General features: G+C 38.5%; 2 long non-coding RNA genes across 3 annotated transcripts in view; both read right to left on the bottom strand.

The window, feature by feature from the left end:
• LOC132122538 (uncharacterized) overlaps positions 1 to 27,968 on the bottom strand; it is a 59,551-nt gene that overhangs the window by 15,135 nt on the left and 16,448 nt on the right. The gene's annotated exons all lie outside the window — the stretch shown is intronic.
• On the bottom strand, positions 21,794 to 23,219 carry LOC132122476 (uncharacterized). Of its 2 annotated transcripts, none has more exons than XR_009426389.1 (3): positions 23,149 to 23,219; positions 22,285 to 22,419; positions 21,794 to 22,114 (listed from the first exon to the last, which is right to left on the bottom strand). It is a non-coding gene; the product is annotated as an uncharacterized LOC132122476 (long non-coding RNA). The 2 variants fall into 2 exon arrangements; XR_009426391.1 differs by lacking the exon at positions 23,149 to 23,219 and adding an exon at positions 22,913 to 23,007.

Below are 27,968 nucleotides of genomic sequence, written 5' to 3'. Positions count from 1 at the left end.
AATATGCTTTATAAGTACTGATAATCAGCCAGTATGGTAATAATTGACATGGTAATTATCAAGTTAACAGTGAGAATTGGTCCCTATACGAAAGTGGTAACCCAAAATTTTTATTTTTGGGTTAACTGTCCCTTCAAGCAAGTCCAACTGCATTTGACATAAAATTTTACATGTCAAAAAGTAAAAACATTACATTCAGTTCACACTTAAACATATTTTTATAAGTTATATTGGTGTATCGTACTGTATCTGTAATAAGTATACTTCTTTTCGACAGGGGACAGCATGCAAAATTACAATAAATTGGAAATTATTCAATACCATTCACAACAAACTTCCTTTCCACCATGATTCAAACTGATACACATCTTACGTCATCACAACTCAGCAACTTGCGTATTATGTAGTTGTAAATATGACTTTGTTTGGTCATGTGATCAGAACTTGTAATTTATATTTTACTTGTTGAGCTTACATTTCATCATACATGCAGCTCAAAAGAGGGAAGAGAGACAATTGCTATTTCAAAAGAAAAAAAGTTTTAATAGTTTTTTTTTTTTAATTGTCAAATATTTATTTGCTACTGACCGCCTCGCCCTGAAACAAATTTGTCAGGTTATGAGTACACTGCATAAGAATAACCTGTGCTAATGAACATTGTAGTAATAATTATAGTCTAATCTGAAGCCTCTATGTCCCAGTGGTCAGATTGTCCATCACCTTGAGCCGCAGCACCAGCAAACTGCTCTATTAATGGTCTCCGACTGTTGCTCAGAACTGGGACAAGCACAGCATCAAAGTCACAGAAAACACTGGCCTATATTACACTTCTAGGCCCTCACCCCTGTCTGACCCACTAACGCTGAGGAAACTATTAATAAGAGCAATAAGTGGAGATGGATAAAAGCAGCCTGGCCAAACTTCATCTGAATGAAGGTTAACACAGCAATTACTTTGATTTGCAACATCAGTTCCAGCATGAAAGTCTCAGTTTATGAGTTGCTAGCTATTTATAAGAGTCATTTTTTATTTTCAGATACAAAGACGTGGTTGTCAGTTTTTTTGGTTCTCCGTTTTGTTTGAGGCCACACTAAAGGGATCAGCTAAAAATAGTGCCACCATAATACTCACCCACATGTCGCTCATGCCGGCGTCCCACTAGCCGATTTTCTGTTGTGAGCATTTACATAGTCGCTTGAGAAGAAGAGGGTGTTGATGCATGTGACAGCATTTCTCAGCAGGTGGACATTAAGATGCCCGATGACTCAACTGCCTTCTGAGTTAATGGTCTTATCGACCTTCTGACAGCATCTAACTTCTTCAATATTATTTGGGCGGTTGGTTGACTCACCTGGCCTCGAGCTTCTTCTCTCTCATTTTCAGTAGTTATCTATTTTCAGGGGTTCTCCTGTCTAATAAATTAAGAACGTGAAGGCAGAACATCTTAAATACTAATCTTTTTCTCGTTGAAGTGATGCATAACATGCATTCAGTACGTGATGATTTATAGACTCCAGAAAATAAATTATTTAGCAAAATGTGCAAGCTATTCCTTGCAATAATAATGTGGATGGGGCCAGTGGCTGTCAAGTGGCTGTAAAAATGTAGCATAACAGTTGACTGGATGACATGTTAAACTTTAATGTTTAAATAGCTATAAAATCATTTAATAAATATTTAAACAAACTAATATTTGATATTTAATAAAAATGTGCAATAATGAGTCAAAACTTGCAAATAACAGGGTTACAAATTACTCATAAAGTTTTGAGGTCAGGTGTTGATTTGTAGTTTTTTATAAACTTATATTTATCATAAATTAAAGGGGTCATATGATGCGATTTCCTTTCCCTTTGGAGTGTTACAAGCTCTTGGTGCATAAAGAAGATCTGTAAAGTTGGAAAGACTAAAGTCTCAAATCCAAAGAGATATTCTTTATTAAAATTAAGACTCATTTACACTCCCCTAAAACGGCTAGTTCAAACACGCCTCCACATGTCTACATCACAATGTGGGAAGATTTTTATAACGCTGCCCAAATGTTCACACAAAGAAAGAAGGCGTAACTTTTATTCTCACCATTGCCGCTGGCACCATGTCGTAGAGACGCTGCTTCGTTGTGAAAGCGAAAATACTTTGTTTGGTCTTCCAAAAGATGACAAATAGAAATCAGTGGTTCAGTTGTATTTACAACACTGTTCCAGAACAGTTCAACCAAAATATTCAGATGTGTGCAGCACATTTTTATGGAAAACTGTTTCCTGATCCTGGGAGAGAAGACTACAGTGCCAGCTGTTTTGACTCACAGACTGTAAGTACGTTTACATATTTAAAGGGTTTGCCACTGATGATTCAAACGCCAGTTTTGAGCAGTGTAGAGTACCAGTTCTCAATTTTATTTCTCGCGCCCCGTTTGTTCTATTCGAACATACGTGCCCTGCGAAGTGGACATAACAGTATATTCTACCATGATACCAGTTTGAAGCAAACGTATATGTTCCATTCAAAGTTCATTGAAGTGTGCGAGACGTGAATTTAAATTGTATTTATTTACAGACGTTGCGTAGCACAAATCTGTGAATTAATGTTCCGAAGAGAGGTAAACTTCAACAGATTTCCTCTGCTCAGGGAGTAGGGAGCAATGAACACTGTGTAGGGACAGTGTTCATTTGTAAAACACAGTATAAGTCCTTATAATCCGTAATCATGTCACCACTGGATGCAACAAATGGCTCATTTGTAATGGGTTGTTTTTGTCTTGTAGTGCCGGTGTTCCCACCAAGACACACATCACATTATGGTGAGGGGTGTAACATTTCAGTCACACTCTTGAGGCATTCAACAAATCACAACGCACTGGATAACTGGCCAATCATAGCACACCTTGCTTTTCAGACCAACGAGCCTTGTAAAAAACTATGTGTTTCAGAAAGGCAGGCAATAATGTACAGCATGTGGAAAATAGATTTTTTTTTTCTTTCTTTTTTTTACTTTAAACCTTATAAACACATTTCATTACACCAAACACACCAAATACACATATGACCCCTTCAAAGAAGAAAAACATTTGTTTGGTTTTTAATTAATTGTAATAAAGCTTGTTGCATGCAGTCAACAGTACAATTAATATAAATCAGTTTTTATTTTATTATTATTATTAATAATATTATTATTTTATATAAAAAAAATGAAACAAGGGAAAATCTTGGATTGAACATAGCATTTTATTAAAATTAGTAAATGTTCATCAAGATCAATATCTCCAGGGTGGGCAGGACAAAACCAGTCATTTTTTATGATACAGATTATGTGTCTTTTTGTTAGTTAATCAATTAGTTACAGTACACAATAGTAGGTCTTAAAATAAAAAAAATAATAATAATAGGGGATTTATACTTCTAATACTTTATACTTCTAAAATCGATATTGGCCTAAAAAAATCCCCAAAATTTTTCACATAATTCACATAATCAATCAGAGAGCCACTTTTACCGCAAAGTATCAAGTTACATCTATTCAAAAATAGCATGTCTTTTCAGTCTGTCATCCCTGATATGCAATGCAATGAAATACAAAAGGGGCTAGCATTCTATATCATTTACCAGTCAAATTTATAACTAAGACAAGATGATTTAAAAAAAATTATAATAATAATTAAAAACAATATTACCTTAATGCTGAAAAGACCTTAGGGTTTTTTTTATATATACTAGCCCATCATGCATCTAACTTCCAAGTGCACATTCGGCATAAAGAGCTGTTAAGATTAAAACTTATTAAAAAATCATAAGTTTAAAAGAAATATAAATTATTTGTAAATAGAACAGACACTGTCTAACCGTCTACACCAGACGTGAGAGTTGTAGACAACATCACTGGGTTCTATTGTCATTTGTTGGATCGTGCCACTCGTGTCCGGTGTAGACATGGTGTGAGTTTTTTTAATGGGTTATGTTATAGCCCTGCTTGTTTTAATGTTTCTATGAAATATCTGTATTGATTGCATTATCATATCATCGTATTATTTACTGCCATGCGAGCTACAAAAGTAAAGCTTGGCGAGCCGCGCAACACAGCAAGTAACAAGTAACACAACTGTAGGTTGCTTTTTGGCGGGTGTGCTCGTGCTGCTGCGGTCTTCTTCGTTTCGTAGGGCGAAACATATCTCATACTTGGCAGCATGTCTCTATGGCAAACGCCCAGGGGAAAAGTTGAGCCCAATTTGAACTAAGGGAGCCCTGAGTGGAGCGCCGGCCGATGTTAAAAAGGAAAACGATTTTCATTTAAACAAATTGATGTAAACTACACACTCGAGTTAATCGATAAAATCGATTTATCGCCCAGCCCTACCAGTTATCTTTCAGACTGTATGGTGCTTCTACAGACTGATTTCCCTTGAGAAACAACAGCTATTTCTCCACAATCCTTAATGCTTTGCTTTTCTCTGAAGTAAAAGGAGAAGACACAAACAGTGTGGCTATGGAGAATGACCAATTGGATGATTTTTTTACCTAATTACTGTCAATAAAATGTACTTAAGTCTAGAATTTAAATTGTAATTTATCTTGACTTGTCTCAGTGCTAGTGTTTCCCGTGCTGTAATTACCCATAACATGACCACAGGGATCAAGGTTTGTTTGTCTGCATACAACTGGACAACAAAACTAGCTATTTAAAAGATGCCCCTTTCCAAGGACTTTCACAAAGACAGCGAGTCATGGTTTTCACTCTCGCTGTGGCCTCAGTGGGGTTCAGACTGCTCATAACAACGCAGCTCACTGCTAGAGAGATGACTGGGAAACTTCCATTAGAGATTCAACTATTCAGGCAGAGAATGTATGATATTTACTACTTTTGATTCAAGACATGAAATCAATACAAACCTACAAGACAAGGGATTCAGATCCATTTAAACCATGCAGGGTGCCCATTCTGACATTAGCCTTTTTCATTTCTTTTCTTTTCTTTATTTAATACAAATGAGTGCTTATATTCTCTGAAATGTCTTTAGAAACCATGTGGTAAGTGATTGCTTGTTAGTGGGTTACAGACAATGTATTCCAGCCTTAAGGGTTCACACATACAGCAGCAGAGAGAAAAAAACAAAACAAAAAAAGCACGTCATTTTCGATGAGAGCTGGTGATTTCCAGCAACATGCCATGTGATTTCCATGTTGGTGATTTCCACCAACATGCCATTGGTTTGGCCATGTCCAGCAAAAAATTGTAGGACTTAAGCCTTAAAGGGATTGTTCACCCCAACTAATTAACTAATAAAAAAGGGTTAAAAGACCTAGAATGAAAGAACCTTACTTCAGCTGCTGTTTCTGATGCACATGAAGGCAGGCCATATACGTGCCTTGCAAAAGCATTTTTTTTTTAAATGTTTTGCTATGTTGCTGCATTTTGTTAATCTGCTTTAAATTACTTTTTCCCCACATCAATCTATACTCCATACACCATAAAAAAGCAAAATCACAATTGTCACAAATTTAATAAAAAAACCTGAAATAAATACATTGCATATAGTATAGCTAAATATTTAGCTGAAGCACATTTACAGTCTCAAGTCTTTTTTGTTTGATGCGACAAGCTTTGCTCATCAGCATCTGCCATTCTTTTCCCCATCTCTTCACCTCTTAGTCAGGTTGGATGGAGGCTGACACACATTTTCAGGTTTATCCAGAAATATTTGATTGGGTTAAAGCTCAGGCTGTGGCTGGGCCACTCAAGGACATTCACAGAGTTGTCTATAAGCCATTATTGATGTGTGCTTAGGGTCATTGTCCTGTTGGAAGGTGAACCTTCTGCCCAGTCTGAGCTTCTGAATGCTCTGGACTAGGTTTTCATTAAGGCTAACTCAATATTTTGGTGCATTGAGCGTTTCTTCTACTCTGATAAGTCCTTCAGTCCTTGCCACTGAAAAACAGCCCCACAGCATGAAGCTGCTACCAGCACACTTTACTTTTGGGATGGTTCTGTTCAAATGATGAGCAGAGCTGGTTTCCTTCAAACATGATGCTTGGAATTGAGATTCATCAGACCTGAGAATCTTGTTTCTCACAGTCTGGGGGTCCTTTAGGTACTTTTTTTTCCAAATTCCAAGTGTGTTTTCATGTTTCTTCAGTGAAGAGAGGATTGGATTAAGTCTTGCCACACCGCCGTAAAGCCCAGATCGGTGGAGTATTGCAGAGATGTTTGTCCTTCTCTAGATTTCTCCTATCTCCACATATGATCATGAAGCTCAACTAGAGTGACCATCAGGTTCATAGTCACCCCCCCCAAACCAAAGCCCTTCTCCATCAATTGCTCAGTTTGGCAAGGAGGCTTAATATAAGCTCTAACAGCTCCATCAATTGCTCAGTTTGGTAAGGAGGCCAGCTCTAGGAAGAGTCCTGGTTGTTTCAAACCTCTTCTATTAAGGGTAACAGAGACTACATGCTTCTGTGAACCTTCAATTAAGCAGAATGCTTTTCTGAACTCCAGATGTGTGGCTTGACGCAAACCTGTTTCTGAGCTCCACAGGCAGTTATTTTGACCACAGGGCTTGGTTTTTGTTCTATGCCTTATCAGCTGTTAGACCTTATATTAAGACATGTGCCTTTCCAAATCACACCCATTCAATTGAATTTTCCACAGGTTAACCTCACTCATTTTATTTTATTTTTTTAAAGAAATTTGCAAAGATGTTAAAAACCTTTTTTTTGTTTTTTGTTTTACCATTAAGGTGTAACATAAAACATATGAAGGGGTATAAATACTGTACAATCGCAAGGCACTGTATTTGCAGGTTTTAAATAGGGCCTAGAATAGCCCCTTCAGGTGCCTGAGCTCTTACGACTGCTTGTTCCTGATACATCAGTCAGGACAGTCTGGCAGCCCAGGTCATAATGAGTAATTTGCAGTGAGAATCACTCCCGTGACTCCAAAGTACCCTCATTACCATTCCAATGGTGAGAAAGGGCCTCTTAGCAAAGACTCAGAGCCACAGAAAGGCTGATTTTCCATGGGAGGTACAGTAAGAGCAGAACCCCGCAAATCAAAATGCTACAGTTGGCCTCACACTGATGTGCAGTGATGAGTCCTCCAGCAGCTACAGCACTGTAAGACTGCTTAATAATTCATACATCCCTTTCTGCTGAGTATGAGATGGTTTGTGTGTGTGTCTCAGAAGATAACAATCACAGAGAAAGGTTCTCAAGACAGCAACCTCTATACTGCACCCGCAGTGATTTCTTTGTAACACACTGAATGCTGCACAAGACGCAATTTTATTTGCAAGAGCAGGGCTGACATTTGCTCTTGTCCAAAATAAATAGCATTCTTAGTTTCAATAAGAGATCTCTCTGTGTGCACACTCACAGTTGTTTCAACCCAAAGGGACTCATATTCCCCCTAAAACATAAACAAGGCCATTTTTCACATGTATGAAATGTGTGAATTGAAAAGCATATTGCTAAGATACATATGAACTCAACTACAAGCATGTTCTTTATAAGTTTTTTATATTTTGTTAATGAAAACATTTTGTGATGTGTTAAATTGGGTGGTATGTGTGTATATGTGCCAAAGCTAATGTTGCTCCAGTGGGATTGTCACTGTAAGTACACGGTAAATCATTTTGGATAAAAGCATCTGCTAAATAACAGATTGCCATTAACATTTTTTATTAAATAGAAAAATATATAGAAAGGATGTATGCATATACAGTAACATAAATATGATGCCTATATATAATACAGAAATTAATTTATATTTATAAATGTTATATTTATATTTAATATAATATATACTCATTACAGTTCACTTTTTTTTAAGTTTGTCTTCTAATTGTTTTGAAAGAAGTCTCTTAGGCTTACCAAGGCAGCATTTATTTGAGGAAAACAGAAACATTGTGAAATATTATTATAATCATTATTATAAATTTGAGTGCTTTTAACATGTAATTTATTCCTGTGATGCAAAGATGAATTTTCAGCATCATTACTCCTGTATTCAGTGTCACGTGAACCTTCAGAAAGTATTCTAATATGCTGATAATTTAATAATATGCTCAAAAACATTTCTTGTTATCATTAATGTTAAAAAATAGTTGTGCTGCTTAATAAAATCTGCATTGCTATGAAATCTACTATGGGAAAAAAATATCAAGTTCTATATAAATAGTGGTTAGAAAAACCACACACACACACACACACACACACACACTTGCAGAAAACACTAGTTGTAAGGTTAAAGCAAGTGTACTTTTAAGCACTATATTATGAAACATGAACTGTACATGTTCTGAAAAGTGAGATTAATTTCTTAAGAGTAACATGTTCTATTCCTGTGAGAATAGAGCTGAATAATTAAAGTCAAGGTGATGAATATTTGAAAAGGTCCAGATCCCTCAAGTTTTAAAAGGCCATTTTGCGTCCTGAGAGCCCAACAAAACTCTACTCTCTGTGCCTTTTCAGATTATATCACACTGTTCTGCTGGGCCTCAGTTTACGTGTCCCAACAAAACCAGACCATACAGTGTGTACCACTCGAGTGCTGAACAGAGAAATACAAAGGACGTTGATATGTGAGGGTATCTCATGAAAACAAAACCTTATGGTCCTAAAAGATTTGATCATAAAATGCAATTTCTTACTTCAGGCTTTAGATTATATATTAGATATATTTTAATATATGGACACTGCAAATCTTCAGTAACAGTCTTTTAATATTCACTCATGCCTGCAGTATTTCCCAAGAGTGGAGTTAAGTTTTATTAATAATGTGTACTAAACCCCCTTGTCTGTCTTACACAAAACAAATCCTCACCCACATGTTACCGTGGGATTATGCAGTTTCTCTGCACTCATTCTCTCGCTTTCAGCAGCTTGTGGGACAAGCGAGAATAAGAGGAACAGTTGTGGGTTCCAGTAGCACAAGATAAACATCGTTTAGGAACATTAACCAGGGAAAGACATAATGGATTTTGGATAAAGGGAGCAGTACACTGATTTGGCATTAGCCATAATGATTTCAGCAAACACTTCTAATACCATAATAATGATCATCTAAACTTTCCACTTGTGAGTCTCCATTATACAGAACAATACGAGATGTTTCAAACACTGTTCCAGCTGTTTCAATGGGTTGGTGTCTATAACAATGTGACACTAGGTAACTAGGTTTCTATATTAATCATGAATTCACAAACTAATTAATGAACTTTCATCAAAACACTGTGCAGATCAATAACCTATCTGGACTATGCACAGTGTGTCCACCCCCGCAAAAGGTCAGGACAACTGTCTAGCTGCAATATCAGTAAATAAAATCAGAGCAAGCCTGGTCATGGGGCATTCTGTTCTTCAAGAACATATTCATATACTAAAGATTATTAGTTATGCTGTTGCAGGTCAAATAATAATAAAAAAAAATCTGTGGATGTTAATATTTTAACCATATCATAAAAACATTATAATAATTAATAAATGATCTCTTTTGTTTTATTGCCTAAAATAACTGATTGGTTCATTTATGTTATTATTTTTCTAGAAGTGATAACAGAGAAGACATTTTTCTGTTCAGCTTCAAAAATATGAAGGTAATACAGTAGCAAAACTTAAGAGCCTGTTGATCTTAATGTGAGAACTTGTCATATTAACATTCGTATTTGTAAGTTGAAATTTACACTCCCAGCTCTGATGTGAAATGCTGAATCTTTCTGAATTTGCACACACAATGATCAAAACACCCGTGTTTTGAACTGGAAGTTGTAGATTAATAGTTACAAATGTGTAGAATGACATTCACACAAAGAAAATGACAGACACAAATGTTTACAACATATTTACTCTTTCACTTTACTTCAGTTTCGCTGCACAACGTCAAGTCGGCACTTACAACCTCTCAGATCTGGCAGTACAAGATCAAATCCTAGTGCTCTGACTTTTGCTACTCCTTTTGCTGTATTGCTGTTGCAAAACTCACTTGTGCACTTGTATATGGACAAATTTTCTTTGTGTGAATGTCATTCTACACATTTGTAACTATTAATCTACAACTTCCAATTCAAAACACAGGTGTTTTGATCATTGTCTGTATGTGCAAATTGAAAGATTCAGCTTTTCACATCAGAGCTGTGTGTAAATTTAAACTTACAAATACAAATATTAATATGACAAGTTCTCACATTCAGATTTTCAACCTCTGGAGTTTAGCTACTGATTTACCTCCATACAAAAATGACAAAAGTATTGTCACTGAGTCCACTGTTAAAAAAGTGGCAAAACCAGACATCTTCACCTACTGAGCAATTGAAAAAGTAAAAGAAACCAATAGGCAAAACATTTGAAACAGTTTTAGAGTGACCACATTTTTGACTCGTCTGTAGTTTGAGAGCCAAACCAAACATATTTTTATTTTTTTTTATTTTTTGGATGAAAATGTGAAGAGTTGGCTTGGAAGCAAAGTATTTGGCAAAGATAAAGTCCAAAAAAAAACAACAACTGCCAAAACCGATTTCATCAAAAGGAACTCCATCAAAGCCAACATAGATAGGGCCTTGTAGACCTGTGTCCATGAGGAGAACCTATTTTAGATACCTATGTTTGAAGAATAATAATGGCTGAAGAGCACTGTGAAAAAGCAAAGAAAAAAAAAAACACCTTCTGGAAATCACAGCCAAAGCCCACTAATCAAAAACACTGATAACTTGTCTTCCAACTCTCAAAAATCTAATTTGGCAGGATTGGAGCCCCTTTAAAAAAAAACAGCCAAAATTCATAATCTAAATGTGCAAAGACAGCAAAATGCTCAAGATTCACAACTGTAATTGCTGCTAAAGGGTTTTGTGCAAAATATTGACTCAGGGCGACAAGGGAGCATTGAATCCTTTTGTAAATGGCAAATCATTCTCTCATTTTTTGAGAAAACAATGTTCTCTAGAATAAAGAGATATTTGATTAATGTGTTGAGTGAACTGAACTGAGTGAGGCGGGGGGGGGGGGGGGCATTTTTTATGTGTTTAGAGAATTAGGAACAAAATGAAAAATTCAACTGTAAATACAATCTCAAGGCAACAGACAACCCAAGTCTCTCATTAATTTTTGAGACTCAAGATCCATCACTAAGCTGCATTTATGACCTCATCAAATGTTTTGAAACTGACCTTGAGGTTCAGTAGCAAAAACAAGTGCCCATCTGTGCAGCATTAAGCATGTGTAACGTCATGTATAATTCAACATGTATTGTGCTTCTACTGTATAGTGAAACTGTTACTCACACTTACACATCTGTAATAAACAGACAAAAGGAAACGTGCAACAGCAGTGGTCTCATCTGAATGCTAAAAATGTGATTGTGTGTAGTGCAGCATTTGAATTTCTCAACATTTCCTGTAGAAGGACCAAGCATGAAGTCATTTACCCAGTGCCAGCAGACATGCCTGATGCAGAAGAGTTTCCTTCAAACTCAGTGTGAGATTGAATTACCTTCCATTGCCCTCCTCATTTATGCTAACAAGTCTATTTCACAGCCCAGCTTCTGCTAGCGCCATACTTATTAACCTCCCCTATAGCATAAGGTGCCAATCTAATTCCCCGTGCTCCACACCATGTGTTTGTGCAAGAGAATATGATTCACTTTGCCTTGTGCATGTTTAGTATATTCATATATGAATTCAATGAGTAGTTCACCTAAAAATTTAAATTTGCTGAAAATTTACTCAGCCTCAGGCTTCCAAGATGTGCATGTTTCTTCATCACAACACATTTGTATATATTCAGGTCAAACAGCTGATAAAAAAAATCAAAGTCTATCTCTTGTTGCCCTCTCACGTCAAAATAATTAAATACAACTCTTAGACTTTGACAAAAATTTTTTTACTTGTTAACATTGTTTGAACTGTGCATTTTTCTCTCTTGATTCAGACAAGATTACTTTTTCCACTGGAGAAAATAGTATTAATTGACTTTTATTGTGTGGAATACTTGTGGATTATTGTACTGTTTTGTATCAGTTGTTTGGTCTCTCATTCTGACGGCACCCATTCACTGCAGAGGATCCACTGGTGAGCAAGTGATGTAATGCTACATTTCTCTACACTGTAAAAAAAAAATCTGTAGTTTTCAAAATAACTTTGGCAGCTGTGGTTGCCAGAATAATTTTGTAAAAAATACAGAAAAACTGTAAACATTTACGATCAAAAACTAATTTTACAGTATAAAGCTGTAATTTACAAACAAAAAAATTTGAATGTAAACAAAGTAAATTCAGCAATGCACACTATTAAAATCTGTTTTGTACCTTTAACATACTGACAACCACCATAATAATGGAGGTGGTAAAAGAGAAAGCCACATGAAGAATCAAAGCTCATCACAAGTAACTTCGTTACAAGCAGAAGTATATATTAATATATAAAAAAGTGCACAGAGTCATTCATGCAAACACAAAACACCATCATGGTAACACACGATACTTAAATAATGCAATAAACTTTCATTAAACAACAGAAGAGTAACATTAAGTCCAAATGTACATAACTGATAACAAAAACTATTAAAAAACATGATTATTTAAACAAAATACTTGTTTGAGTGTCACGCAGGGAATTCTGGTAATATCAGTTTACAGTTTTTTACTCTAAATTATACATTGATTTCTTTTTTACTTTTAAAAGCTGTAAAATTACTTGGATTGTCTGACCGTAAATACATCTTTTTTGGGTGAAATATTCCTTTAACATGCATAACTGTTTTAAGTGTAACTCAGTTCTGATCTTACAATACGAAAGAAAGAAAGAAAGAAAGAAAGAGGGAAAGAAAGAAAGAAAGAAAGACATTTTTAAAGCCATGTTCTTTTGTATCATGATGTACCTTGTAAATGCTATGGTAGATATAGCCTGTGTTTATTGACAGTGAATTAATTGCTTCAGTGAATTATCTGTAAACAGATGATACCACACCTGTAACAGCTTGTGATCTGTCAGATCAGCTTTATCCAAAATCTTCTTGACAGCGAACCATACATGAGTAAGCATGCGTTTTGATCAGCTAAGTCACCGTATTGCGAAAAACACTAAAATATAAACCATCTACAGGTTCTAGACGTAATTAGCAATTGGAAATCATGCAAATTTAATATCAACACAGGAACAGAAATAAAATTTGTGTAAATTCCGCAATTTATTTCACACAAGCTCTGACAGATCAGTGACACACACCAAGACCCATTTCAAAACATGGTGAGCTGCCTTATTCTGTGCATCATACTAACAGCATACCATTGGGACCAAGAGAAGGGTGTTTAATTGTACTCACTGTGCAGTTGTAGTGTATTTCAAATCTTAAAACTATATTTTAGGAAAACGGTACGTGCAGATAATATGATATTATAAAAATAATGATATCATTGTAACGATATCAACCTTCATATTCATCCGGAAGAAGGAGGCGGGAACCGGCGGACAATCAAAAACATTTTAATAACAAAATAAACACAAAACAGCGCACCAGCCCCTCACGGACGACTGGTGCGCATAAAATAAAAACTAAAACACAACTAAAAGCCCAGGCCTGGTCCTCTCTCGTCCTTCACTGTCGTCGCTCCAGTTTTATATCCTTCCATCTCCTCCATGGGCCTCGAGACCGGTGGGACGAACAGGTGTAGTTCATCTCCAATCACTCCCCCGGCCTCGCTCCCATGTCCCTCGGCCCCGCCCCACTCGTCACATACCCCCATCGCCCCTCGCAGGCCGGGGGGTACTCCCGAGACTGCGCTCTACTCCCCCCCCCCCCTCCCTCCGGGGGGGCCGCTCCCGGGGACCTGCGGGAACCTGGGGGTAGGACAGGCGAGGCGAGAGAAAAGGAGATGGAAGGAGGAGCGACAGAGACGAGAGAGGGGAGAGAGGAAAAAAAAAAAAAAAAAAAAATTCCGGTTCCCAGACGCACCGCTGCTCGGCCCTCCACCAGCTGGGTGATCTCCTCCGCGGTGCCTGGCGGTGGCACTGGACGGCCCTCGGCGGACGGCACGACACTCCTCCGCCGCCCGGTGGACGGCGACGGCTCCTCCGGTTTTGGGCAGCCGGCAGGAGTCCCCCGTTCCCTGCTCCTCCCCGTTCCGGCGGAGGCAGCAGGCTCCGGCCACCTGGCGAACGGCGCCGACTCCTCCGCTCCCTCACGGACGGCAGCCGTCTCTCCACATCGTGGGCGGCCGGTAGCGAGCTCGCCCGTCCCCGGCAACTCGCTCCAGTCCACCGCCTCGAGCGTCCATGGCGGCACACTCCTCGCCAGCTCGATGGCACCGCGGATTCACCACAGCGGCGAGGGATCTTCAGCAGCGCGTCCCTCCTTCTCCCGGGCTTCGGCACCACTGTAACGATATCAACCTTCATATTCATCCGGAAGAAGGAGGCGGGAACCGGCGGACAATCAAAAACATTTTAATAACAAAATAAACACAAAACAGCGCACCAGCCCCTCACGGACGACTGGTGCGCATAAAATAAAAACCAAAACACAACTAAAAGCCCAGGCCTGGTCCTCTCTCGTCCTTCACTGTCGTCGCTCCAGTTTTATATCCTTCCATCTCCTCCATGGGCCTCGAGACCGGTGGGACGAACAGGTGTAGTTCATCTCCAATCACTCCCCCGGCCTCGCTCCCATGTCCCTCGGCCCCGCCCCACTCGTCACAATCATTAATTCATTTTGAATACATTTTTAAATCATTTTAAAATTTACAGTCCTTGCTTTTATTGTTGTGATAATTTTTATGAGCCGGTAAGTGTATGATGCCTAGTGTTTAAAAAATATGTTCAGATTTTAAAAGTTATGTAGTGTATTCCAGCCTTTGGTTCCAAAAATAAATAAATAAATAAATAAATAAATAATTAAATAAATAAATAAATAAAATATGCTATTATGCTAAAGTATATTTTTACACAAGAGTAAGAACTTTGTGTTGTTAGAATGTTGCTAAGCTAACAATGCAATACTTTTGCAATCATAATTTTTTTTTTTTTTTTTTTTTTTTTTTTTTTTTTTTTTTTTACTGAGCTCATTAACAAATGTTTTTAGTAGATCATATAACGATAATAATTTACTTTTATTGTTGGCTTCCACACCTAATGCCTTAAACTTAGACTTTACTTAGACTTCAACTGGGCTTGACATTCACTGAGAAAGACACACGATTTCAAACAAAAATTTAAGAGTCATTGACAAAATGTAAGACACTGGCAAAAGTATGTGTCCAGGAACAAAGAGAATATATATAAATAAAAGAATATTAACAAAGTACCTGACTCATCCCGAGGCACCATTTTGCTTTGTTATTAACCTAGACTTCCCACATTTATCCTGTCCCTCCATTCCTCTGTGTAAGCCCAGCCTCCTGCATTAGCCCAGGGCTACATGGTAATAGAGCAACTACTTTCATCATTCCCTTTTCCCCTGCCGTTTATCTGTTTATTCTCAGCTAAAATGCACTTCAACCTTTTGATTTATTCCTTTCATCCCTATATTGTGTGTAGGTGGATGTGGCTGGGGCGTGGGGTTGTTTTCAACTTTGTTTTTAGGTCAGGGAAATTAATTAGGGCAATTATTGAAATTAATTTATATAGGGAAAGTTCCTCAGCAGATTGACTTTAATCTCTATAATGCACGTTCACCTGCACACAACTGTAAAGTAGCCTATCTACTCCAACCAATTTAATAAGTAGTGTAGCTGCTCTGTGTTGAGTGTTTTGTTTGTTTGCACTGAGAATTTGCTGAGAAACAAATAGCCTAAATATTAAAGTTTTTCTATACATTAAGATTAGTTTTTAAACCAAAACAAGAGTGCTTTCATAACAGAGTTTCCAAAGCAGGTAATCACAACTGTGCTTTACGCCAATGAGAGTGAGATACAACAGTTCAATAAACCAAGTTTTTAATATTGACAAAGGTACATTTTAAACACATCATTGTCATTTGTTCATTTATTTTTACTCTTCCATTGGAAGAAGCTGTAAAATAACACCAAAGAAGAATCAACCGCAATAGTGACATTACTGAACAAAACCATTGAATTAATTATTCAGTGACCACCTCGTTGCTTGTTTCATTCCTGAATGAATCAGTGTTACTGAATGAATCAGATTAGCACATGATTCACTTTAGCATTAATAATAATAATTGAGGGCTTGAGCCGAAGAACCATATAAGTCCATATTTTCAATTTTTGAATAATACATTTTTTTTTAATTTGGACTCTGAATATTATATTACTTTTTTTTTTAATTGAAGATAGACAACAAAAGCTTCCCAATTCTAATGAGATAGGATTTTTTAGTATCAATCTTAAAAATAAAAAGTTAGAGTAATTTACATTTCTGGAATGTGGAAGAACAGTATATGTCCAGTTAATGTGGAATAACAGTATAAGTCCAATTAATCATATCAATTTAAACCACTGGAGATTTAATTCTTTTATCTTAGTTTTAATACAGTAACAGAACCTTAAAGAAAATATTAAGCATTTATTTCTTTCAATTCCTTTTATTTTTTGCAAACGTAAATCACAGAACAAAAACGCGGACAATACGGTACGAACAATCAACAATACATAGGCCTACTTATAGTACAGAAAATAAACGTCAGTACAAACAAACCGTACATACTTACAATAAACAATACATACAAACAATAAACAGTAATAATGGTAAACAATACATATTTACAATACAGACATACATCATCTTCATTCCATGCTGGTTCCATATGCTAGTTTACCATATATGTCTTCCTTTTTTTGGTTCTAAATAAAATAAAATAAATACCTATATATTACTATTATACAACATAAGATAAGGCATACAAGATAAGCTACAGCTACTTTTATGATTCATTTCACACAATATACACAATATATCCCACCTTTCCCTGCACATGACCTACACATACCAGGCTACTCTTCACATTCTAGTGTCCCATAAAATGCTTGGGCCTCCGCTGGCATGTAGGCTAGCATTTTCATAAGGTCACGGTGCTTCTCCTTCTTGATGGGCAGAGGGTCCTCGTAAGCATGAGCATACGTGGTGGAAAACAAGGGAGCTGGAGGTGGTTGATTCTTCCTCTGTTTGGTGATCAGCCAATGCTTCCATCCCTCGTAGAGGCTGTGGCTCCCTTTTGTGTGGACACACCATGGATCAGTGGCTGAAATCATGATTCAACAAGAAATTCAATAAAGATTCTTCCTTCACGCACATATCCCCAACACTGTTAATCTCAGAAAACCAGTTTAGTTTTAGTCTAGTTCTTTAGTTTTTTACCTGTCACTTTCAACCACATCATGGATGTGATTAGGAAGCCAGGTGGATGCTTTAATGTTGCATCAGGGAGCTGCCTGAAGTCCGCACATTTCATCTCAATTACTTTAAATGGATGCAGCTGCCTGGATCCACGGATCATCTCGGCGACATCGCTGGGGGTGTGGAGTGTGGACACCTTATGCCTCTTGTCCAGCGTGGCAAATGAACGGTCACAGGGAAGGAAGGAGTGACCAGACACCATGAATTTCTGCTCTATCTGACTGAAGTACCCTCTAGATACGAGTAGGGCCATGAGGTTTAGGACTCGCCAGTTGTTGTTCTGCCCACAGCATCGGTCACTTTAGATGATGAGCTTCCGTTCCTTTGCCTGGACTAAGGGAGCGAAAGATGTTTCTGCCCACTTCAAAAGACAGCTTGCCACCTCGATGGAACCTCTGCGAGCGATGCCCTCATGCCAGAGGCACATTGTAGGAGGTTTGTCAATGCCCATCTCCTGGATACAGAGGTTGTAGTTGGCCAGCTGCCGTTGATAGTACACGTTGGAGTGTGTCAGGTTTGGTGTGAACACTACCCCCTGCATGTCGATACAAATGACATGGCAGTCATCATCGGTTTTGGCCCATTCTGTGTCAGCCTGCGACTGGGTGTACGCTTTTTCGGCTTTCCGGTGGTGAAGCTCACTCTCGGCTGCGATCTTCAACCTTTCTCCATCTGTTGTAGCAGCTACTAATTTTGAGAACAGGGCGTCACATTTTGCACAAGTATCACTTCTTGGCTGCCCAAAACTGAGGTTATGCTGCTTGAAGATGTCCCTATAGAGCCAGAACTTTGCAGTGGATGATTTAATATAAATTTAAAATAAATAAATTTAAATTTAAAATTTAATATAATTGTAAAATTTTCTCTAAACTATAGGATTTTGTTTTTCACAAACAATCATTAAAGGGATAATTCAGGATTTAGCATTTAGCTTTGTATTAGTAGAAAACCAGTAGTATTTTCGAATTACCATGCTTTCCTCCCTCATATCCCCCTGAGATGAGAGATTTATGTATTTTTTGTCTGGAAAAAATCCTCAGATGATGCAAAAATTGTCATTGTTTACATGCACACCTTTTGTTTCAATCTAACTGAATTCATTCTGATTGGTGAATCTAAATGTAATGTTTACATGAACGCTAAACATGTGATCGATTGATGTGTGCGTTTTAGCATTGCTAAGAAAATTCCCGCTCCTCCGTGAGAGACACGAGACCGGTGCGTCTCACAGGTGTTGCTCACCAGTAATCACGCCACCGGCCTCGCACCGTTCTCCCGCGGCCCTCAGTCTCGTCCTGCTCGCCACAGTAAACACAGTGAATGGCAACTGTAGAACGCAAAAGCGAATCCCGGACATTTTGGCCGATCTCGAAATCCTGGGATCATACATTACATTTGCATAGCACTTTACCTCTGATATCGATCTCAAAGTGCAAGAATATGTTTCCTGACTGGGCAACAACAGTGAGCTGAATCCTAACCATTACAGTTTGTGCATGCTGGCGTTATAGGGTGGCAAGGCAATGAATCAGTGTTACTGAATGAATCAGATTAGCACATGATTCACTTTAGCATTAATAATAATAATTGAGGGCTTGAGCCGAAGAACCATATAAGTCCATATTTTCAATTTTTGAATAATACATTTTTTTTTAATTTGGACTCTGAATATTATATTACTTTTTTTTTTAATTGAAGATAGACAACAAAAGCTTCCCAATTCTAATGAGATAGGATTTTTTAGTATCAATCTTAAAAATAAAAAGTTAGAGTAATTTACATTTCTGGAATGTGGAAGAACAGTATATGTCCAGTTAATGTGGAATAACAGTATAAGTCCAATTAATCATATCAATTTAAACCACTGGAGATTTAATTCTTTTATCTTAGTTTTAATACAGTAACAGAACCTTAAAGAAAATATTAAGCATTTATTTCTTTCAATTCCTTTTATTTTTTGCAAACGTAAATCACAGAACAAAAACGCGGACAATACGGTACGAACAATCAACAATACATAGGCCTACTTATAGTACAGAAAATAAACGTCAGTACAAACAAACCGTACATACTTACAATAAACAATACATACAAACAATAAACAGTAATAATGGTAAACAATACATATTTACAATACAGACATACATCATCTTCATTCCATGCTGGTTCCATATGCTAGTTTACCATATATGTCTTCCTTTTTTTGGTTCTAAATAAAATAAAATAAATACCTATATATTACTATTATACAACATAAGATAAGGCATACAAGATAAGCTACAGCTACTTTTATGATTCATTTCACACAATATACACAATATATCCCACCTTTCCCTGCACATGACCTACACATACCAGGCTACTCTTCACATTCTAGTGTCCCATAAAATGCTTGGGCCTCCGCTGGCATGTAGGCTAGCATTTTCATAAGGTCACGGTGCTTCTCCTTCTTGATGGGCAGAGGGTCCTCGTAAGCACGAGCATACGTGGTGGAAAACAAGGGAGCTGGAGGTGGTTGATTCTTCCTCTGTTTGGTGATCAGCCAATGCTTCCATCCCTCGTAGAGGCTGTGGCTCCCTTTTGTGTGGACACACCATGGATCAGTGGCTGAAATCATGATTCAACAAGAAATTCAATAAAGATTCTTCCTTCACGCACATATCCCCAACACTGTTAATCTCAGAAAACCAGTTTAGTTTTAGTCTAGTTCTTTAGTTTTTTACCTGTCACTTTCAACCACATCATGGATGTGATTAGGAAGCCAGGTGGATGCTTTAATGTTGCATCAGGGAGCTGCCTGAAGTCCGCACATTTCATCTCAATTACTTTAAATGGATGCAGCTGCCTGGATCCACGGATCATCTCGGCGACATCGCTGGGGGTGTGGAGTGTGGACACCTTATGCCTCTTGTCCAGCGTGGCAAATGAACGGTCACAGGGAAGGAAGGAGTGACCAGACACCATGAATTTCTGCTCTATCTGACTGAAGTACCCTCTAGATACGAGTAGGGCCATGAGGTTTAGGACTCGCCAGTTGTTGTTCTGCCCACAGCATCGGTCACTTTAGATGATGAGCTTCCGTTCCTTTGCCTGGACTAGGGGAGCGAAAGATGTTTCTGCCCACTTCAAAAGACAGCTTGCCACCTCGATGGAACCTCTGCGAGCGATGCCCTCATGCCAGAGGCACATTGTAGGAGGTTTGTCAATGCCCATCTCCTGGATACAGAGGTTGTAGTTGGCCAGCTGCCGTTGATAGTACACGTTGGAGTGTGTCAGGTTTGGTGTGAACACTACCCCCTGCATGTCGATACAAATGACATGGCAGTCATCATCGGTTTTGGCCCATTCTGTGTCAGCCTGCGACTGGGTGTACGCTTTTTCGGCTTTCCGGTGGTGAAGCTCACTCTCGGCTGCGATCTTCAACCTTTCTCCATCTGTTGTAGCAGCTACTAATTTTGAGAACAGGGCGTCACATTTTGCACAAGTATCACTTCTTGGCTGCCCAAAACTGAGGTTATGCTGCTTGAAGATGTCCCTATAGAGCCAGAACTTTGCAGTGGATGATTTAATATAAATTTAAAATAAATAAATTTAAATTTAAAATTTAATATAATTGTAAAATTTTCTCTAAACTATAGGATTTTGTTTTTCACAAACAATCATTAAAGGGATAATTCAGGATTTAGCATTTAGCTTTGTATTAGTAGAAAACCAGTAGTATTTTCGAATTACCATGCTTTCCTCCCTCATATCCCCCTGAGATGAGAGATTTATGTATTTTTTGTCTGGAAAAAATCCTCAGATGATGCAAAAATTGTCATTGTTTACATGCACACCTTTTGTTTCAATCTAACTGAATTCATTCTGATTGGTGAATCTAAATGTAATGTTTACATGAACGCTAAACATGTGATCGATTGATGTGTGCGTTTTAGCATTGCTAAGAAAATTCCCGCTCCTCCGTGAGAGACACGAGACCGGTGCGTCTCACAGGTGTTGCTCACCAGTAATCACGCCACCGGCCTCGCACCGTTCTCCCGCGGCCCTCAGTCTCGTCCTGCTCGCCACAGTAAACACAGTGAATGGCAACTGTAGAACGCAAAAGCGAATCCCGGACATTTTGGCCGATCTCGAAATCCTGGGATCATACATTACATTTGCATAGCACTTTACCTCTGATATCGATCTCAAAGTGCAAGAATATGTTTCCTGACTGGGCAACAACAGTGAGCTGAATCCTAACCATTACAGTTTGTGCATGCTGGCGTTATAGGGTGGCAAGGCACCCGACGCCCTATAATGCCAGCGTCTAGTGCACCATTAGATCAGGCAATGTTGTAGGGCAACTGATGCTGACATTGGTGCAGCTTTAAAAACTAACAGGACTAGAGCATGAGGTCCTTCAAGATTTTTTTTTTTTTACCTGTTCTTATGTTTTCCTCTGAAGTCCTCTAATGGAGACCTGACTACCTGCTCTGTTCCCTCAGACTGACTGCCTAACTTTTCTTGAATAACCTTTTCAAAGATAAGTAACTTTAAATAAATATTTTATGGACAATGTATCTAATTAAAATCATGCATGTAATAAAAAGTTAACAAATGGAAAAAGCTAGGCTGTATAAAACTTGCCTGTAGGCGACTGTTGGTCAGTTGAAAGACTGACATAAATGTGAGCTTACAAACAGCAAGTCTTTGGCCTCCTTGTTGCACATGGTACTTGAAGGTGTACTTCCTCTTAGTATTCTCAGTGTCGGGCCCACGTGGTCGTCTGCGACTCACCTTGTGCTAGAAGTAAAAAGACATATTGGGATGATCAGTGATCAGGCACATATGCAGTCTTAGTGAATTAAAGGCATACAGTAGTATTCAATTCACTGGTTATTTCATGGGCCTACATTGTAATGCATTGCATACTGTTGACATGATATGGTCATGAATTGCTTAAGTTAGCATACCTGCTCTAAACCAGAGAGAATGATAGCCTGCTGCCTCTCATAAGAGACAGCATAAAACTCTGTGAAGAGCTGGAGTTTTCTTTGGTCTGTTAGGCTTGAACACTGCCTGGGACATGTCTCCTTGCACGCCTTTCCCTTAACAGAAACAAAGTCACATTAGCGTTTTTTTGTTTTTTTGAGCTATAAAACACTAGAGCTATTAGCAGCTATTAAGGTTACTAGCTAGAATATATAACAGCTTACACAATCAATGCATTTTTTTTTTTTTACCTTTTTTTATTTTTTTTTTATTATTTATTAAATAACAAGTAACAAACATAGCATAGCATACAATATTACAAAAACAAAGTGTTGCATTAAATGGTAACAGGGATCCAAAAATTATATCAAAATATTTTAAACACGTCAATGACTTTTCTTTTTTTTTTTTTTTTTTTTTTACCAATTTCAGTGAAGACATAAAGCAATCAAATTCTACTCTAAACATCTTAAAGATTGGGGATGAATTTACATATGTTTGTTTATGTATATAAAATTCTGCCAGCAGTCCTTATAACACAATCAATGAATGGTAAAAAAAAAAAAAAAAAAACATTCAAGCCTAACATTAGACGCAGCTGGGCTGCACCTAAAGCGTTTCGATTCATTTCTCCGTGGTTATAAGGAGTAACTTAGAGACATGTTTAAAACGTCCCCTGAATCCTAATTTTCTCAGCTTTCATATCGACCCATTCATGACTTGAGCCTTTAAACAGAGTGAGCTATATGAATGAACTGTAGTAGACGACGACCAGTAGCATACACGCCCCTCTGACTGTAACCGCTAATTTTATGTAGATACTTTGTATACGGTTTTTCACTCACCTCTTTTGGTGGACATTTTCCTTGTTTTTGCTCTCCTCTCCGGTTCACATATGGTTTCCCAGCATCCCTCAAAGACTTCTTTGCTCTGTCCTTCCATTCATTCATGTTCGCTCTCCTTTTTTTGCCGACGTTTTGTCTATTAATGTCCGCAGCGGACATGAAAGCAACCGGCGTCTCCATTTTACGTTAGTGGACATAAACGGTTTTTCCGCGTGAGACTATTTTAAAATTTTAAATTCAGAGTTTTGGTCGCGCGAACAGCCCCCAAAGTGATTCTGTATACAAAGTGGCACACATACATTGAAGTCACATGGTTATCTCAATTTTTGTTTTTTTGGACTTATACGGTTGTTCGTCGCATGTACTCAATTAATCATTTTATAATGAATCAGTACATTTGAATAAACTGGTTAAGCGAATGATTCAATGACTCATTACGTGTTTCATTCCTGAATAATCTGTATTATTGAATGAATTAAGTACATGATTCAATGACTCACTCATAAAGACAGTTTAGAATAGCATACTAGAGTACTACTCTCACTATTTCTGTAATATAAATATATAGCAGAAATAACGAGTAGTATGGTAGTATGCAACTTTGCATTCAGCCAGTCACTTGAAGGAATCAGTATTTTTGAACAAACTGGTCGAATGAATGATTCAATTACTCACTGATAAAGTCCGAATACAGCACGTAAAATGAGTGGAATGCATAAATTCACAGTACTCATAAAACAGTAGACAAAAAGTACAATCAGGTCAATCAGATTTGAGGGCTTGAACTAGCAATTATTAGTGCTTTTTTATTATTAGTCTAAATAAATTGGCTATTAATTGTGTTTGGTGCATAAATATTTTGATAGTTAATTGAAAAGTTACAACCAGTAACAACTCAACTGGCACCTTCTCAAATATAGACCTGTTCCTTTCATTACATCTATACAATTCAGTGTAAAGAGCAGGAATATAGGTGACGTAAAACTGTCATCAGCACAATGTGAAGTAACGCTGTCCAGACTGTTGCATGTATTGAACCAGATAGAATTAGACCCTGTGTCATTCTGGCCAACAAAACAAGACCTGATGAAACTGATTATCAGAATTCTAGATTGACAAACCTTATATTACAGAAAAATACATTTAAATTAAGTACTACAAAATTTGTTTCTATATATCCATATTTCCATTGATAAAGGCACACTTAGATGAGAATTCTTCTGAAATATACTACAATATAATGTAGATGTACTTAGATGTACTTTTAGCTAAAGAAATAAAAATTAATGACATATCAGCTAAGCACCTAAGCATCTACCACTGTTATGTATGAAAAAAGAACATTTGTTTAGTATTTCAGTATTCTTATTATTAACACAGATGGTTCGCTGAATTCTTGTGTAGACAGTGGAGTACAGACCATCTTTGTGTTTTGCAGCATATGTGGCCCAAATAGGCTGTCTTGTGCCTCCATTAGCTGTGAACTATTTAAGCTAAAGTAGTTTTTTCACCTCCTCTGAGCAAATCTGTGATCTCCTAACACCCATTCAGGCATCAAGTCGTGGCCTAATGGTTAGAGAGTCGGACTCCCAATCGAAAGGTTGTGAGTTCGAGTCCCGGGCCGGCAGGAATTGTGGGTGGGGGGAGTGCATGTACAGTGCTCTCTCCACCCTCAATACCACGACTTAGGTGCCCTTGAGCAAGGCATCGAACCCCCAACTGCTCCCTGGGCGCCGCAGCATAAATGGCTGCCCACTGCTCCGGGTGTGTGCTCACAGTGTGTGTGTGTGTGTTCACTGCTCTGTGTGTGTGCATTTCGGATGGGTTAAATGCAGAGCACAAATTCTGAGTATGGGTCACCATACTTGGCTGAATGTCACTTCACTTTCACTTTCAAATGGACGCCACTGGGTTGAATAGATCATGCTAGCTTTAAAAAGAAAGATACATTTGTTTATTTATTTATTTATTACAATATATATGTCAGACTGACATAATATCTAGTTAATAACCTGGAGAAACTATTTTTGAATCATCAGAGAATAAAGATGCTTTTTGCCACATAATAAATAACAATGATACAACACAGATGCAACAGTGTCTGGCTTCTTTTAGCTGGGTTTCTGGTTTCACTCCATCTTTTCCATCATTTAAGGGATTGTACCTTCTCCTCAGGTGGCTCTTCATCTCCAGGCTGATGAAATGCTTGAGACATGATAAATATTTAATCCACGTTCGAGATCAGCGGCCACACTTTTCAAACAATCCTGGCAGAGGTCCTCAGTGGCTAATTGTCCCACCTATGGCATGCCAATGAGGTTACAGCGGGCAAGAATCAATGTCGTCCCATCAGCCCCAAGGCACAGCTGAGACCCAATCTGAGGCTGATGGAAAATGACAAATGTAAGTAATGTAATAACTCACAACGGGGAGTGAGCCATATTATTCTAAATCATTACAGCTGTGTTCATCATACTATTCATCTAGTAATCGGAGAATCTGTTATAGATTAAAAATAAAAATAAAAAGAGGCATAAAACTGGGCAAAATATGAGAGTTTATTTAAATTTTTGGTCAATGTAACAGTGGGAATAAATAAATAAATAAATAAAGCTCCCTTTAAGCCACATTTTAGCTGAGGTTTTTCAAGGACATTCTTCAGGTACTTTGTAGTTCAGCTATTTGCATGTCAAAGTCAACCTGACGTTTATCTGGTTACAATGCATTTCATTTAGTCTTCGGATACAGAAAAGGCTCTTTTCTTTTTAAGTTTCATCATACAATTAACCTACTTAATTATAGCAAATGTCTTGAATAACCTTAAAATGTCAAGTTGTCAATCTTCCATCATAATAACAATGACCTATTTAGATAAAGCAACTACATTTTTTCTTAAGTTGTATCAATGTTTTTTTTAAACCCTATAGAGACTTTAATAACTATTCTGAAAGTTATGAGAACTTTGGAAATACTTTGGAAATAATACAGTGTAGACAGATACTGTACTGTTTGTCATTCTATTCTATTCTATTCTATTCTATTCTATTCTATTCTATTCTATTCCACTGCCAATGCACAGTGTAACTTAGTGAGACTCTCTGAGAAAATCCAATGTCTGCCACGGGGCTATTTATAACACATTTCATTTGCTGGCTGAAACAGACAGAAGAGACCCAAATTTCAACTTTGAGAAACGGATGCTTGTTAATAAAACCAGACGCAATTCTGTCAAAGAAACAATACGAAATACAGCGCACAATGCAAAGACAGTTATTAAAAGTGTGACATGAATGTAGAGCAAGGAGTTTGCTGACAGCGGCTGTAAAAATATAGATGCCAAATAAGCAATGTCGTCAAATGCATGGAGCTGTGACAAATAAATCGTAAAGCTCCAAGAGAGTTTGTTGTCCTGTCCAAGAAGATTCATCTTTGTTTACAAGTAAAAAGATTGCACTGATACTTCAAACTGTCTTTGCGGGGCAATTTATTCATCAAACACTTCCAGCCAAATTTTAGCTTTAGAAAAGTGTTCCAAAGGCCCCTTTCATCACAGATGAAAATATAAGGGTGCACTATGTAATGTCACAGTGTCTGGGTTGTGTTCCCTGGGTTCCCACTAGGTGTCCTCAGTTCCCACGGTGTTTATCATATTATCACTTCCTGTCTCCTTATTTGGTCACCTTCCTCCTTGTTTAGTTAATTGATTGTTTCCCCACCTGTCTCCTGTTTCCCCATAATCCTTTTGTGTATTTATACCTGGTCTGTCTGAGTCTTAGTCACGGAGTCCTTGTTTAATGTTGTATATTAATTCATGTCCGTCAGTTCTTGCCCTTGCCTTGTCTTCGTTTGGTTTATGTTTGGATGGATGTTTTTGGTTACGACTCATGCCTGGACTGTGTATTCTCTTTGGATTACCCCCTTATTAAAGACGTACTCGCAATTGGTTCTCTCTCCTGTGTTTTCCGTAACACCGATCGTGACAGAAGGACTCCGTCACAGTAAGAACCAGCGGTATGTCTGCCTATGTCTCATCCCCAGCCATAGAGCGGGAGAGAGACGGTTTTGAGGGAACTCGCCTGGTGGTTTTCCGGGGGACCAGGGGAGGTCGCCGAGGAGGGAGTGGTCGAGAGGAGACCCAGCATCACTCTCAACCATGGCCTCCCTTCGACCCGGGTCTCGTGTGGGATGGATCAGAGCCACCGTCTCACCATGGCGGACGGAGAGAGGAGAGGAAGCGCACGTCCGCCACGGTGGCGCCACTGCCCATGATTGCCGCGAGTCCAGCGCCACGGTGCAAGATGGCCGCCAGCTCAGCGCCAACGCCCAAGAAGGCCGCTGACTCATTCTTGGATTATTTTGCTACGCTGTCCAAGATTCTAGAGATTCCCAAGACGGTCAACGTCAGGGCTGCTGAGCCAGCGCCTCAGCACAAGATGGCCGCCAGCCCAGCGCCACAGCACAAGATGGCTGCCAGCCCAGCGCCACAGCACAAGATGGCTGCCAGCCCAGCGCCACAGCACAAGATGGCTGCCAGCCCAGCGCCACAGCACAAGATGGCTGCCAGCCCAGAGCCACAGCACAAGATGGCTGCCAGCCCAGAGCCACAGCACAAGATGGCTGCCAGCCCAGAGCCACAGCACAAGATGGCTGCCAGCCCAGAGCCACAGCACAAGATGGCTGCCAGTCCAGAGCCACAGCACAAGATGGCTGCCAGCCCAGAGCCACAGTACAAGATGGCCGCCAGCTTGGAGCCACAGCACAACATGGCCGACTCAACGCCTGAGTCTCCAGACAAGGTGTCACCGACTCGCCATCATAGA

This window comes from Carassius carassius, chromosome 1 (assembly GCF_963082965.1).
Source record: "Carassius carassius chromosome 1, fCarCar2.1, whole genome shotgun sequence".
Classification (NCBI taxonomy): Eukaryota; Metazoa; Chordata; class Actinopteri; order Cypriniformes; family Cyprinidae; genus Carassius; species Carassius carassius.
This window is presented reverse-complemented; position numbering and strand designations above follow the sequence as displayed.